General features: G+C 37.2%; 1 long non-coding RNA gene across 2 annotated transcripts in view; it reads left to right on the top strand.

The window, feature by feature from the left end:
- Positions 1-16104, top strand: part of LOC128862716 (uncharacterized) — a 131627-nt gene that overhangs the window by 67595 nt on the left and 47928 nt on the right. The window contains exon 3 of one of the 2 annotated variants that reach the window (XR_008454535.1): positions 14466-14741. The exons of the other annotated variant lie outside the window; for it this stretch is intronic. This is a non-coding gene — a long non-coding RNA (uncharacterized LOC128862716). Of the gene's footprint in view, positions 1-14465; positions 14742-16104 lie in introns of those variants that run through there. 2 annotated transcript variants of the gene reach the window in all.

Here is a 16104-nt window from a genome sequence, read left to right as displayed (position 1 = left end):
CAGCTTCCAGTGCTTTGCGCTTGGCTTTGTAGTTTAGCACAATTCCCCATACTTCGCTGCCGTTTTGGAGCATTGGACGCCATAATTAGTTTCTTTTGTTCTGTGTTGGCCCACCGATGTTTGCCAATAATCTACTTAGCATACCCGTGACCTTTGCTGCTTTGGTAACCGCATGCTGTATCTGAGCCTTGCAATCAAATTGAATACCTAGGTAATTCAGTACTTTTTGGGTCATTAAGGACGTGTTGCCTATTTGCATGCTGACCTCGAGTGGTTTTATGTTTGGCTAGTTCCAGGTTGTGGTCCTCAAGCCATATTTACGTCCTTATAATGACTTGGTTCAGCTTCCTTCTAGCGTCCTCAGTGTCCCGAGCTGGTACGACCGCTACTATATCGTCCGCGTATCCCACTAAATATGTATCTTCTGGCATTTCTATGCTCAATATCTCATCGTAGCTCAGATTCCAGAGATCGGGGCCAAGAATAGATTCTTCAGCTCGCCAGACGTTATCCCTTTTGTTTTCTGACCATCTGTTGTATCGTACAGCAGTTCACGCTCGCTCAGGTAGCTCTGGAGAATCCTTAGCAGGTATGCAGGTATTCGAAACCTTTCTCGTAGTGCCTTTATGCCATCAGTCATTGCCAGCGACATATTCATATATTCACTACTACATCTTATAGAATAAAATCTGAAAATACAAATGCATGTAAGCTAATAACTACGCACAGAATGCGCCGATCTGCATCGGGGTTTCTACATTTTGTAGCTAGTCTCTCCAGAAAGGCTCTTTTTGACATGCAATGCACATAATGCATAAACTTTCAAAAGTAATGTGTCTATGAACCAAAATGTGTTAAAAAACGAATAAATTCATTTTCAAACTGCCACAAATCAAAAATTACTGAACCTATCGGCGTACTGTCTTTTTGCTATAAAACTTTGTGATGTTTACTATCACTTTGCATTAATCAAATAAATCAATTATTTTCTATTACTGTTAAAACGCAAAAAACAGAGAAAAAATTACACAAAAAAAAAAAACTGTGAGCCAAACTCCACTAAGCGGTAATAAACAGGTAAAGCAAAGATGAAAAATCTGGACTTGCTTTAATTTTTATATTCCTTTTTTTTTATTTCTTTTACGAGAAGGAAGAATTGAAAGCTTCACCCCATCTGCGTGGTACTTTAACTTTAACTAAATCTTCCACCGTCAAAGCACCGAACCCCCGACTAACCGAATTTAGCTAAGCGCACCAGTGGTTTATTTTTAGTGCCAACCAGCGCCAGTTGGAAACACCAAGTCAGGACAAGTTCTTCTCCACCTGATCTTTTCAACGTAGAAGAGAACTTTCGCTTCCTCTGTTACCACGATTTGCCAACGCATTGAATACTTTCCGAGCCGGAGCGTTTGCATCCATGCGGACGTTATGGCACAGCCAAAGAAGCCGCTGGATCTTTATTCGATGCGCTATGCCTATGTCGTCGGAAAGCTCAAAGAGTACATTTTCCCTTGTTTGCGATATTTGCCGTCGCAAAGGTCCAAAAATCTTCCGCAGAAGCTTTCTCTCAAACACTCCAAGTGACGCTTCATCGAATATTGTCATTGTCTAAGCTCCGTCCCCCGGTACTAAGTATTTCGTCGGTAGGCGGTTTGAGCAATACAGTCAATGTCCGTTACTGTCGTGATGAAATACATCGAAAGTAGCATTTGCTTGCTGTCACCCACTCTTCGATCATTTGATAAGAGAGCCACCCCTGTCGTATGAGTACTCCCGCCATGTATCTGTCCATACTATAGAAAGTTTCTAATATCTGGTATTGTCAGTTTGCCTGCAAACACCTTCAACACTAGCTCGCAGATTTATATATCTGCTGATTTCAAGTTCTGTTGCTCTACTCAGTGGCATACACCTCGCCTGAACAGCAGGACAGAGCTGCTCGTAACCATTATGTTCACCACTCGCGTAGACTGGTACCAGTAAAAAAAGGGCTAGTTCAGCTTTCGGCTTTAGGCAGTTCATTGTACACATACACTTTTATATGTATGTATGTATGCATAATAATTATCAAGGTGTATAAAAGGTAGGGCACAAACACGTCCAAATGTGGCGCGCCCCTTTATTGGGTCTACTAGTTTGCCTGCGTGCTTGTGGCTAATGTTCCAGCTTAAGTTGGCTGCGGCGTAGTTACGCAATATCCTGATGTCATAGCGAGTTTGTATTTGTCCTGTACAACCGATTTTCCAGTTTACTAAGTACTAAGGTGTGTCACTTCCCAACTATTCTCACGATTATTGATGTGACGATGATACAAACACATACACACAGAGCCAAACGCATTTTATATTATGTGCATATGAATTCGACGCGTGTGTTGGGCGACTGAGTGGTCAGGGCGTGCAAAACATGTCGCCGTCTGCACGAAGGGCAGTTTTCAAAGCCTTGAGCGTTAGTTTATTGGCAAGAACGGAAATTTTTTGTACAATTTTATGCTTCTTTATTGCGTGCAAAGCGTGAGGCCGTTGATCCTTTTCTATGGGCTATACAACAGCACATAAATGCAAGTTTTGGTTTTATAATTTAATAGAAAAAAGGTACATAGAAAATTACTTATACTTAAATATGTGTTTTAAACGTGAGTTTAGTTATTTATTAAAAAGTAATAACAACCAACGAATGCCCGCCTTCTACTCAAGCGACACGCGAGGCGGAGTGCATAAGACCTACGCAGCCGTTTGGGGTATGGTAATATAATGTTTGGTTTTTAGTGTAAAGCTACAGCGAGGCGCCAAACATATTGAGAAGTATCCACTTATTTTTATTTTAATTTTCATAAATTCAAAAAAAATATATAGCTCCCTCCATGACAAAGGACATGTAAATCCAGGTTTCAAACTTTGTACAATATTTTTGGTATAAAATTTCAAAAAATTTTCATCAGAATTCATACTCTCCTGGGAGCAAATTTGGTTACATATTCACCGACTTTTCCAAAGCCTGCGACAAAGTTTCATATCCAAGCTAAGGCTAAGCTCACCTGCGTGGGTATTCATTCTACTTTTCTGCAATGGCTTATATGCTATTTGAATCAAAGGCGGAGCGTTGTCTCACTGGATGATATTCAATCTTAACCTTTTTTCGCCACTTCTGGTGTACCACAAGGTAGCATTCTGGGAACATTGCTATTTATTCTGTGTGGAAATTAATTTAGTTCTTGCTTTTCATTCACCAACTTTCTGCATACCTATGAAATGAGGTTTTTTTCAATTTCAAACGTTTATTAACAAAAAATGGTTACAAATTTAATTTTCAAAATAATAGTCATCGCTGGCGACACATTTTTCCCATCTCTCAGGCAATTTGTGGATGCCGCGCCCAAAAAATTGGCCGTCTTTGGCCGAAACCCAATCATCGAGCCATGTTTTGGCTTCTTCGTGAGAATTGAAGCGCTGCTCGGAAAGTGCGTGGGCCATCGATGCAAGCAAATGATAATCGGAAGGCGCCAAGTCTGGTGAGTAAGCCGCATGCACCAGTGGTTGCTCTTGTTCTATGTGGCGGTGCATTGACACATTGTCAGTTCATGCGGCACCCATCTTCCGAACTTTTAAATCAATTCCACGCTTGGAAATGCTTGTTTGGGTCACTTCCAACTGCTCTGCCATTATTTCTTGCGTTTGACCATCATCTTCATCCAACAATGCTTGCAATTCGGCGTCCTCAAACTTTTTCGGTGGCCGGCCACGGTCCTCGTTCTCCACGCTAAAATCACCACTTCGGAATTTTGCAAACCACCTGAAGCACTGTGCTCTACTTAGAGCATGTCCACCATAGGCTTCTATAGGCATTTGATGAGCTTGAGAAGCGTTTTTCTTCAATTGATAACAGAAAATCGGCCAACGATGTCCGCAAATCGTAGTTTGAAGGCAGGAAGTTCGACATTTTTAAAAGCGACAAAAATGCATTGTTGTATGAAACGTAACAAACAATGAACTGAATATTGTTGACAGATGACAGACAAAAATACAAGACATTTGGGAAGGTTTAGAAATACTCCTAGCGACATCTATGGACTAATAGCTGAAAGTCTCATTTCATAGGTATCTACCTACGCCGACGATCTGAAGATTTATTTAGTCGTTAAGATTACTACAGATTTGGTGAAACTCCAATTCGAACTAGATGAATTATATTCTTGGTGCTTGAAATCACATCTTTCTTTAAATATTAAAAAATGTGTCCATGTTTCTTTTTCAAAATCACGCAGTTTATTAAATAACCCAGTACAGCTTGTCTGGCGGAATTATGCAATCCCTTGAAGATCAGTCATATATAATTATGATTCATATAAATTTTGTCGTTAGAAATTCATGCGCAATGCTTGGTATTGTACGGCGTGATAGCCCTGAATTTACCGATCCCTACAGCATAAAACCTCTTTTGTTCGCTCGCAATTGGAGTATGCAGCAGTAATCTGACGCCCTTTCCGCCAGTTCCATATTGATAGAATAAAGCGCACGCGTTCCCTGCCGTACGTTCATTAGATTTCTCGGATCCTAAGCTTCGCATTTTGCATGTTTAGCGCTGCTCAATTTGGAATCGCTCGACAAAAGAAGGCCAATATTATCTCTAACTTGTATGTTTTGTATCAGATAAGTAGCTTACGAAAGAATAAACTTACCCATGCCTCCATTTCGCCGAAAACAATTTTTACTGATATTGTGAACAAGATGCCCTAATTTAAGTATAATTTATAATTAGTCTGTAAGAAATTATTGTTTCATAGACTAAATATGTGAATAAATAAATAAATAAATAAAATTTCACAATTTTTAATAAGAAATTCCTTTTTCAATTTGAATATGCCGCTTTATAGCTTATTGAATTTTAGTATAACAAAGTACAAGTCCGAAGCTGCTCAAAATTTCCGCTGATTTTTGATAATATTTTCGTTGTCGGTGTTTCGCATCTTCTTCGTATAAAAAATTTCACTGCGTTCATTATTCAGCATCTCTAAAGTCGGACTGAAAAATAATTCGGTACAGCCCAGACTTAAATCCGCCCAAGAACTGCCACTTCAGCGGCACTTATCAAACATTTTTAGGATTATTTCATGTTGTTACAACAGTAGCAACAACAACAAAAAATAATTATAATTAGTTAAGCTTGCAAGTTAAAACAGAAAAATCATTTTTTCGCTGCGAGTGAGCGCGAGACTGCCATAACAAAAGTCCTTTTTCTGTGGCATTCATTAAGTAAAAGAAATTAAAATTTCATTAGTGTCAAGAACGAGTCAGCAAGATATGTTTTAGTTTAATTGAAAAAATTTAAAACATGTAAACAAATTACGTTTGTGCTTTCATTTGAATTAAGATAAAAAGGACTGCTCCTGGGACGCTCGTACCGAGGCAAACAAATTAGTATATTTACAATTCAAAGTGAATTATTAATTAGGATTTAAGTGTCACACGAAAGTATGAGAATTTTTAGAAATGAATTTGAAACGCGGGAGAGAGAAAGTCTATCTGAAATTTTTTTCTTTTGCGTAAGCAATGCAAATTTAACGAGATAATCTACGGAGCTCGGCAAGGCTATAAAGAGAAGCTTATAAGTGGGGCAAACACTTTAAAACTACAATATGAGTCCTTGAGCAAGACTACGAAACAAACCAACAGTCACGAAATGGCGCTTTTCAGATGGGTAAAAACAAAAAAGTCCACAAACTCATTCCAAAATCAAGGATTTTTTGACCATCCTCATTTATTATCGCGTCATGGTGCACGCCGAGTTCTTTCCAACAGACCAAAAATTAAATAGAAAGTAGAATGCGAGATTTTGTTGGCCCAAGACTACTTAAATATTATCCCGTAAGCTCTTTAGTTATCCAATATGGCCTCATGTGTCTATAACCTTTACTATTTACTACTTTTCATAAAGCGCATGAAGACAATTAAGGCAATAAAAGAGACTGCGGAGAGCTGAAGGAGACCTTTGAATGTGTAAAGTGTTGGCATATGTGTGTGTATTGGTTACAACGGAGATCTTTTTGAGCAAATTGAATAAATTTCTGTGAAAAACTGACACGAATTTCGAACCCGAGGTCTTAGGTTAGGTTAGGCCATGGTGGTAGTCGGTCTGTAAGAACTCCTCACTTGTGATACCACTCTTCGATACGGGAACCTCATTTCTCTATCGCATTCATTGGTTTAATGGCCCCCGAGAATATATTTATAATAATTTTTTTACGTCATGCATATTTAGATACGTAGCCACTTCTTTTATAGCTAGAACTTCAGCCTGATGGACTTTGCAGTAGTTGTAGTCCTGATTTCTTCGAAAATACTGCATAGCCAACCTTATCGTTTAGCTTGGAAATTTACTTCCCCCCCTTCTTCATGGCATTGGTGTTTGCCCTTCTCTTCTTGATGGAATGCTCGTCTTGAAGAGTCTGTCGAAGGTGAGTCTAGGAATAAAGTAGTATATTTCTAGTTTGTGACTTTTAGGAGTGTGTAAAATGGAGGCCTGGCCAAATTGCCAGTCTTTCCAAAGCGCCATACTTTGGAGTCTAAGCGCCGAGGCGGCGGCCACGTGTTTCTCTACACGATGTAGTGCAGCCAAGTTGATTAGCACTTCCAGCGCTTTGTTTTGAGTGGTGCTTAAAGCACTACAGATGCTTAAAAATCTTTTCTTTAGATTTTATTCATGATTTTAGCGTAACTTGCTTTTAGGTAGATGGCCACCATACCAGTATTCCGTGTGCTAAGATTGGCCTAACTACAGAAGTATAGAGCCAGTGCGTGACACGAGATTTATCCCCATTTAATAGCGACCGCTTTTTTGCAAGTATATAAGGCAACGTTGGCCTTCTTTAATCTTTCCTCAATATAAGCTTTCCGCGTGAGTTTCCTATTTAATATGAGTCCTAAGTACTTGACATTCAGCATCAAAGGAATCTGCATATCAATCGTGGCATGTCCTCTAAAAAATATTTAGTAAAGCCACAAAACCTCGAATACAGTCAAACTGTGCGTTTTTTGCAATTTTAAGCCGGAATATCTTCTTCAAATGACTCCAATACTGATTACTCTGATTACTCGGTTTCGGCACGTCAAGAAACTTCGAAAACTTGCATGATCCGTGAAGTTAATTACAGTTTTGGTGGCCGGCTTATAATTGTAAAATTTTCTTTTTGTTTAGTTTTTTTCTTTTGTTTTATTTCGTTTTGTTTTTTTTTTTTTTTTGGCTCACAGCATCTAATTTTTCGTGCTGCTTGATGTTGTCCTGCAAATTAAAGAGCCTGCAGTTGCATGCCACCTCCGAATGTCACAAAACACAGTAGATTTTTCAAAGCAGAAATTCAGTCGGAGGTTTAACGTTGGCTCCCAATTTTTTTGTCAATTAGGTTTTGAAATTCGTATTCTTCTCACATTTAAAAAACATTTTTTGTTTTTTCACTTAATAGCCACTTGCCTTATGCAATTTCGTGTTATAATAATCTTTTGTGCAAGATATTTTAGATTAGAGTAAGATTCGGCCTCCGCTGTAGCTGAATGGGTTGGTGCGTGACTACCATTCGCAATTCACAGAGAGAACGCAAGTTCGAATCTCGGTGGAACACTAAAATTTAGAAAAACATTTTTCTAATAGCGGTCGCCCCTCGGCAGGCAATGGCAAACCTTCGAGTGTATTTCTGCAATGAAAAAGCTCCTCATAAAAATATCTGCCGTTCGGAGTCGGCTTGAAACAGTAGGTCCCCATTATAATATATGCACACATATATATATGAATATAAGATGCAAAAAAATGTTCAAGTACAAAATTGTGGAAAACTGTTATTTTTTTAAACCGTCCAGTGTTTTCCTATATTTTGTTTAATAGTTAGTTTTATTAAGAACAGTTTCATTTTCGTACGCGACTCAGAAATTGAGGGTAACCAAAAATCAAAAAAATTAGACAAAAAATTAGTGGCTAAAAAATACGAAACAGCTACGATGTTTGTAAGCCAAACGAAACCAAAAAAAAATGAAAAGAGGCCAAAAAATACAAAAAAGCTGGGCGAGCGTTTTTGTGCATAATCTCGTTTAATTTTTATTTTACCCTTTGAAATCCTGTGTCCGCTTCCTCGCCTTCCTTAAAATTAGTAAAAGGCCAGATCGCCCACAATCGAAAGAAATTTTTTTAATTTCAGTTAATTAAAACGTCCAGAATGGCTTTTAGGAAACAGGCAAAGGACACGCACATACACACACACATACATTTATATGCAAAAAAATTTCTAAATTGCATTGAATTTTACCAGAACTCGCATGTAATACGATTTTGCTCGGCCAAGTGGTAGGCTGAGAATTTGGTGAAACTGCAAATGCATTCGACAAGCACCGAATGGGGCACTTGAGCAAGCTTCCATGCATACCTGCATAGCCGCCCAAAAAGCGGAGTTGCCCACATGCTCCTTTTTTGATTTGTCGTAAAAATAAATGCCCCACTCAAAGTAATTGACTTCGCCTCTTGAGTTAAGCCAACGCTTTGATCCAACAGCAAAGAAGTTAGCCAGGAGAGCATCAAACATGAATACGGTAATAACCAAGCCACCTGTGAGGGAGTGAAAGACCGAGAAAGGTTACCCTAAAGGTACCCAACACCAAAAACAGCAGTGGCTGCTTCTGTGTGAACCTTCGCCCACCTCTACACTTTGCCTGTCCGCCTGCGCGCCCTACGCCCGACTGTGCAATGCAGCCACTTAGCACGCTCATCAATTGCACACGGCAGCGGTAAAGACTAGCAATCCTCACGTTGTCAACATCATCACAAGTGCCAGCACCACTACCACCAACACCCACCCACCAGCGCCAATAATAGCGTTACACATGTACCGATGCAGCCGTAGTGGTTCTACCTGTGGTGACTCAAGATGAGCCTGGCAAACTAGTTCCCTCGAGTGGATTGTTAGCCGAAAAAACTGGAACAGTGCATGACGAGAACGACAATGATGAGCACAACGGAAAAAAATAACACAAAGTTGTGTAATGAAGAGTGAGGGAGGGAAGAGGAAGGGCCTACTGCAATCTTCGTGCGCAAGGATTGGCCAACCACAGCGCGTGTTCAGATGGAAGGAAACGTTGTGCAGCCTTTGAATTCTTCCCTCCAACAAGCCCCATCCAACTGAGTGCATGTAAGTGTGTGCGTATTTTTGAGAGTGCATGCATCGTTGCAAGTGGCTGCAAGTGTGTGCGTGATTTTCGTTACGGTGGCATGGAAGCAATTAATGTTGCAAAGGTGTTGCAGCAGACCGGAATGCGGCAAGCAGCATAAAAAATGCCAACGACAAAAATAGTTATAGTGCAACAACAACAAAAACCACATATGCGCCACACACGCACAAAGTAACAACAACGTTGAAGCACAACGAGCAGAAAACGGTTAATAAAAGCAGTTATTTTGAGCATCTTCTGCTCATCCTTGCGATAGTGCGATAGCAATTTAAAGTTTTCCGCTCAAAAGCAAAGGCGACAACAAAAAACAACGACAACGACAACGCCAAATGCGCCAGCATAGATTTACTTTGGCTTTAAAGTGAGATTGAGGAAAATGGAAATTTAATGGCAGAAAAATTACAACCAAGGGTGAAATTTTACTGGTGGGCAGAAGTTTGTAATAAATTGCGGTTGTACCTGAGCGGTCGAGTTAAAAAGTTGTAAAAATGATTATAAAACGAAATGAAATTGAAAAGTTACGCAATTTGCTGGCATAAATTTTGTATATTACAAAAATGGAAAAAATTATTTAAATTTGGATTATGAGATTATTTGAAAAGGGTTTCCCAAAACTAACAAATTTATTTGTGCTCTACACAAATTTATGCAGGAAATGGAGATTTTTTATTAAGAATGAAGAGCTGCTAATTTAACCCTCTTTTCGTTAGTGCTTTCGTTGTCACATTCACACGTAATGAGTTGGCCCAGATTTACATCCATTTTTTATGGAAGATAACGCGACATTTTTCTTTTTCGAAGATTTTTCTTTCTCGTGGCTTTTCTCAAACAATAAAAATTTACAAAATGAGTCTGGCCGGACTTACATGCATTTTTTATAGGAGATAATGCAACATTATTCCTTTTCAAAGCTTTTTTTCGAAGAATAGAAATTTACAAAAAAACAAAATATAAAAAAAATTAGTCTGGTAACATTTACATATATATTTTTTATGACAAATAAGGCAACCTTTTTCTTTCTCGTGGCTTTTCTTAAACAGTAGAAATAAACAGAAAAGGGTCTCGCCAGATTTACATACATTTTGAATGGAAAGCAAGGCAAAATTTTTCTTTTTAAAAGTTTTTTCTAAAAATATAAAAAATTACCCTGCCAGATTTACATATGTAAGTTTTTACAAAGAATAAAAATTTACAAAAAATTGCAAAAAAAAGTCTTGCCAGATTTACATACATTTTGTATGGAAGATAGCGCGACATTTTTCTTTTTCAAAGCTTTTTTCGAAGAATAGAAATTTACAAAAAATTAAAAAAAAATTAGTCTGGCCACATTTACATGCATGTTTTATGGAAGATAACGTGAAATTTTTGTTTCGTAGATTTTTACAAACACTCAAAATTTATCAAAAATTAAAAAAGAAATTAGTCCGGCCAGAGTTGCCTATATTTTTTACTAGCAAACCCGGCCCCTTCGCTGGGCACACTAAAATAGAATAGATATGGTTTAGAACAGAAAATATATGATTTTCATATTATTTATTTCTTTATTCTTTATTTAAGCGCTTTGGCATAAACAATATTTTTTGTTTTTCTATTTGTTTTTGAGTAAATATAAAATATTAATTGAAAATCAGGAAAAAAGAAGATTGTTTTTAAATTTAAAATCAACGCATATGAATAAACAATCGTCTTTTTCCTGATCATCCATGAATTTTTCGTTTCAATTTATATGTTTTATTAAGCATTGGAGCTTTTTTAACCATTATCCATTTATATTTTTCAAAAAAAAAAAAAAACAAAAAAAAATTTTTTTTCCACGAACACATAATTTCATTCGGATTTCACATTAAATTCTCAAATTTCGTAAGAAATTATTCACTGTTCCAAAATCCACTCCAAAAAAATTCACAAACAATTTTTACATGATGCACTTACGTTTTTTCCTTATGGCATCCAAATCAGAAAGAAATATTGACACATTGTAACTCACACTGTCAATTTGACAGTTCAGTTCCGCCCCAAGCGTTAAAAAAGTAAGCGACATTATGGCTGGTTCAAAAGAACGCTGTACCCGTTGCCAGTGCTCCTAATTACAACCAAACTTTACGAAACCCATTCTCAATACTTACTTAACAATGTGCGTAAGTTTGGTTTAATTCGGTGCAAAGACACAGCGGGTCCACGTTGTGGCATATATTTCGAGACCCTAGTCATCTATAGGTATGAAAATTACCCCGTATTAAAGCACTTATCAACAGCTTTCATTTGATATCCATATTGTACAAACACATTCTAGGGTCCACGTTTTGGTCTCTATCTCGAGACCCTAGTCACGGAGCGGCATGAAAAATACTCTGGACTAAAGCATTCACCAACAGCTTCCATTTGATATCCATATTGTACATACACATCCGAAGGTTACCCGGGTCCACGTTTTGACCTATATCTCGAGCCCTATTTCTAAAATAAAATATAATCCATGTTACTCGTGGATGATGTAGCTTTCGAATGGTGAAAGAATTTTTAAAATCGGTCAAGTAGTTTTTGAGCCTATTCATTACAACCAAACAAACAAAGTTTTCCTCTTAATAATATTAGTGTAGATGACAGATAAGGCAACATTTTTTTTTTCAAAACTTTCTTCAAACAATAAAATGAAAAACAAAAATTCAAAAAAGTTAGTCACTCCATATTTACATACATTTGGTATGGAAGATAATACAACATTTTTCTTTTTCAAAGCTTTCTTCAAACAATAAAATGAAAAAAAAAATCAAAAAAATTAGTCTGGCTATATTTACATAAATTTTGTATGGAAGATAAAGCAATATATTTCTTTTTCGTAGCATTTAAGCAGCAAATAAAAACAAATTATACAAAAAGTTTGCCTTATGGGCAAATTCTTCCAGCAACGGGACAGCCAAGTTCAGCTATAGAAGCTAAACCGTCGATTTCTGCTTGCAAATTGGATTTAGAAAAAAAATTTTTTTCAATTTCGAAAAAATAATAATTTTTTTTCAATTTCGAAAAACAAAATATTTTTTCGATTTCGCAAAAAAAAATATTTTTTCAATATCGACAAAAAAAAAATATTTTTTTATTTCGCAAAAAAAATATTTGTTTAACTTCGCAAAAAAAATATTTTTTCAATTTCGCAAAAAAAATATTTTTTCAACTTCGCAAAAAAAATTTTTTTTTTTAATCTCGAAACAAAAAAATATTTTTTCAATTCCGAAAAAAATTTTTTTTTTTCAATTTCGAAACAAAAAAATATTTTTTCAATTTCGAAAAATAAAAAAAATATTTTTCTGTCGTACGTAGGAGTCCCTTTTTTACATTCTTCTTCTTCTTTTTATGTCTCCGGAGTCGGATTTTAAAACTATAAATCGGATCTTAAAATTATATCGATTCTTCTGTCTCGAGAAGCCAATTTTTTTGTCTCAAGCTTCATTGGTCACAAGTACCCCGTTCTAGTACTTACCCATAACAGCTAAGATCTGTATTACCATCCTAAAGTTAGTAAATCAAAGTTCGACAAAAATCATTAATCTTTCATAAAAAGGCAAAAAAAAGAAGTTTTTATCCGAAATTACCTTTGGAAAATTCTTCAGACTCAGACAAATAAAAATTGGTCTATTAGAGAGTTACATTTAATTAATACCTTGGGTCTTTCGAACACTTTTTCAGCATAAGCGGCCTTATCGCTTTTGCTTTACGCCGACTATTGACTTCCAAGCCGTCCAACCTAGCTGCTTCATTAGCTTAGATCAGTGGCTTGATGAACCTTCACCAAGACCAAAGACGATCAATTGATCCTACCCAGTTCTTAAGATGACTTGTACACCAAAAATAAGTGCAATAAAGTGATGATTTCATTTACCATCTTGCTGCAACCCTATAGCACAAAAACTATTGGTATTCGAATAGGGAGCCAGCCAACAACTAGCGAAAAACTTGCCTCTGAAGCTCATCACTCAACCATTCGTCATGTGAAGCTAGCGAAATAAGGACTTTATCGAGAGTCGCACAAGGTCTATTCTCACACCAAATATGGATTTTTTTTATTCAAATACTCATCGAGCCAGAAATGAAAGGAGTCGCAAAATCGTGCTTCAAATTTTAATTGATTTGCACCCCATTCAACAATGACACTATGCAAGAGGTGGTTCTCGAACAGACATTGGCATTACTCAAAATCTTCCATGCCGTAAACGACCAGAGGACGATTTTGTGGTACTGAGTCTTGGCAGCCCCGAGTGGTAGTTAATGTCTCATCAACTCTGCATATCTGCCGAGTGTTCCCCTAACCGCCACCGATGGGAGACCGGCGGCGATGGGAGACAGGCAGCTCCAAACTTTTCTAGGCTTACATAAATTTTTTCTTGCCCATTTGAGCTAATAAATGGTTGACTTCTTCAGCGTAGAAACATTTGATTATTACATAAACAATTTGTTTACTGTGAACTCTCAAACCTCTCTTGTTTCATGAATTTCGTAACAAAGAAAGAAAGAAACAGTCTCGTGAATAAGCATAATTTGGCGCCCCATTGCGGGCACTCACTGATATTAACATTTCTCAAAAGATGTTTTTTTCTTAATATTTCGTAGAAACTTAATAACAATCGCCTACGTCTATCGTGCACGACTTACAGCGTTACGCCCAAACATACACACATACATATGTACATACGTACATGCATATGCAGATTTAAAGTTATATGCTTCACGCCAGAAAACATTAGTAAAACAGCTTTAAAAATCCGGCTACCAATTACAACATTGAAGATCTGCACCTCCTACTCATACTCACCCATACACACATATGCATATATATATGCATACGCCTAAGCAAACTTCAGCGGAAGTGATTTATCAGAGATAAGTTTGTAAAACAACAAAAGGCAAAGTTTGAAGAGTTCGGGCGATTAGAGCAGAAGACACCATCGACAAGGCTAATGGTTTGTTGGCCTAAAGTTGTGTTAGCCAAAAAAATGTTATGTAGCTATTTTTTCTCGCTTACAAATGGTATCTATATGTATGTATGTGTGTATATGTGTAAATATGTATGTATGTATGCATAATACTAATCTTTATTAATCGCTGCTTATGTATTTGCCGTGTAATTTAGCGCTTATATTGTTCCCACATAGAGTATTCGAATGGGTATAGAAATGAGTCTCTCTCTTGTCAATTTTATGCGAAATTCCTTATTGTATATCACTAAACAATATTTCTTGTTTCGTTTCTCTTTTCTTTTAGGTGAGTGATCGATCAGTTTACATTCTTTGAAAACAAGTAAGTTCGTTGAAATGATTTCATAATTAATTAAGGCAAGAAAATACTCGTATATCAAAAAGCAAACAGAAATATGGCACAAATCAACAACAAAAAATTAGCTGAGTTGGTTCATATAATTTCATCAACTTCATAATGAATAATATAAGAATGATAAATATCTGTACATATTTTGCTTTGATATCAGATTTAGAAACGGAGTTAAATAATTATTTTTTTATTTTTTATTTTTCATTTTTCATGTTTTTTTGCGTTCATTCGCTTGTTAAATTGTGAGTAGTTCAAAAATTTTGTTATATTGAAAACACAAAATGGCGCTTACCTTAATTTACTATAGCAACTAATATTGAAGATGTTACGTGCGTGTCTGGGGGCCGAACGCAAAACACTTTTCAGCGCGTAGCTTAAAAAAAACTATTTTCTTTCCATTGAGTTATTAGGCGCGCAACTAAGTTCCCGCTCTTTGTCAATAGAAGCGGCCAGCAATGTGTGCTAGTCGATTCTAACATAACCTAAACATCATAAACCAAGCTTAGACATATGATAAACAAACTGCTTCGACTCATTAGTGATTTTGTTTTGGTATCATATACTTTTGGTTTTGTGAAAATGTCTGATTTTGTGCCGAATAATCATCTTTCATTCGAAAAAAAGGCGGCTGAAGCGCATCGAGAGCTACACAAAGTTTATGGAGATGCTGCTTAAGTGAAGCAACGTGCCGAGATTGGTTTCGTTGCTTCAAAGACGGTGGTTTTAATGGTGACGACCGTCCGCGTGAAGGCTTCAAAGACGCTGAATTGGAGGCATTGCTCAATGAGGATCCGTGTCAAACGCTAGAAGAGCTTGTTTCAGTATTAGGAGTTACCCGCTAATTAATTTCCAATCAATTGCATGCTTTGGGAGTGATTCAGAAACAGGTGACTTGGATTCCTTATGAGTTACAACCAAGAGATGTTGAACATCGTTTTTTCGCCTGTGAACAACTGCCACTGCTCCAGCGGCGAAAAAGGAGGGGTTTTCTTCATTGCATCCAGATGGGTTATGAAAAATGGATTCACTACAGCAATCCAAAGAAAAGAGAGTCATGGAGACTGCCCGGTCATGCTTCTACGTCGTCGCCTTGGCCGAATTTTCACGCTAGGAAGGTTATGCTATTTATTATGAACTGTTAAAACCAAGCGAAACCATCACTGGGGATCGGTATGGACTTCAATTGATGTGATTGAGCCGAGCACTGCACGAGAATCGGCCGCAATACGCGAAGAGGCATGAAAAAGTGATTCTACAGCATGACAGTGCTCGACTTCATGTTGCCAAATCCGTTAAAACCTACCTGGAAACACTGAAATGGGAAATCCTACCCCACCCGCCATATTCTCCAGATATTCCGCCGTCCGATTATCACCTGCTCCGATCGATGGCACATGGTTTAGCTGACCAGCAGCTTTATTCATATGAAGACTTCAAAAATGGCTTGATCCGCGGATAGCCTCAAAAAATGAACAGTTTTACCGCGACTGTATACGAGATCTACCAGAAAGATGGGAAAAAGTAGTAGCCATTGATGGGCAATACTTTCAATGATTCACTTGAAACCATTTTT

The sequence above is a fragment of the Anastrepha ludens genome, chromosome 2 (genome assembly GCF_028408465.1).
Source record: "Anastrepha ludens isolate Willacy chromosome 2, idAnaLude1.1, whole genome shotgun sequence".
In the NCBI taxonomy this organism is placed as follows: domain Eukaryota; kingdom Metazoa; phylum Arthropoda; class Insecta; order Diptera; family Tephritidae; genus Anastrepha; species Anastrepha ludens.
The sequence above is the reverse complement of the archived record's forward strand: the minus strand, read 5'-3'. Positions and strand labels throughout refer to the sequence as shown.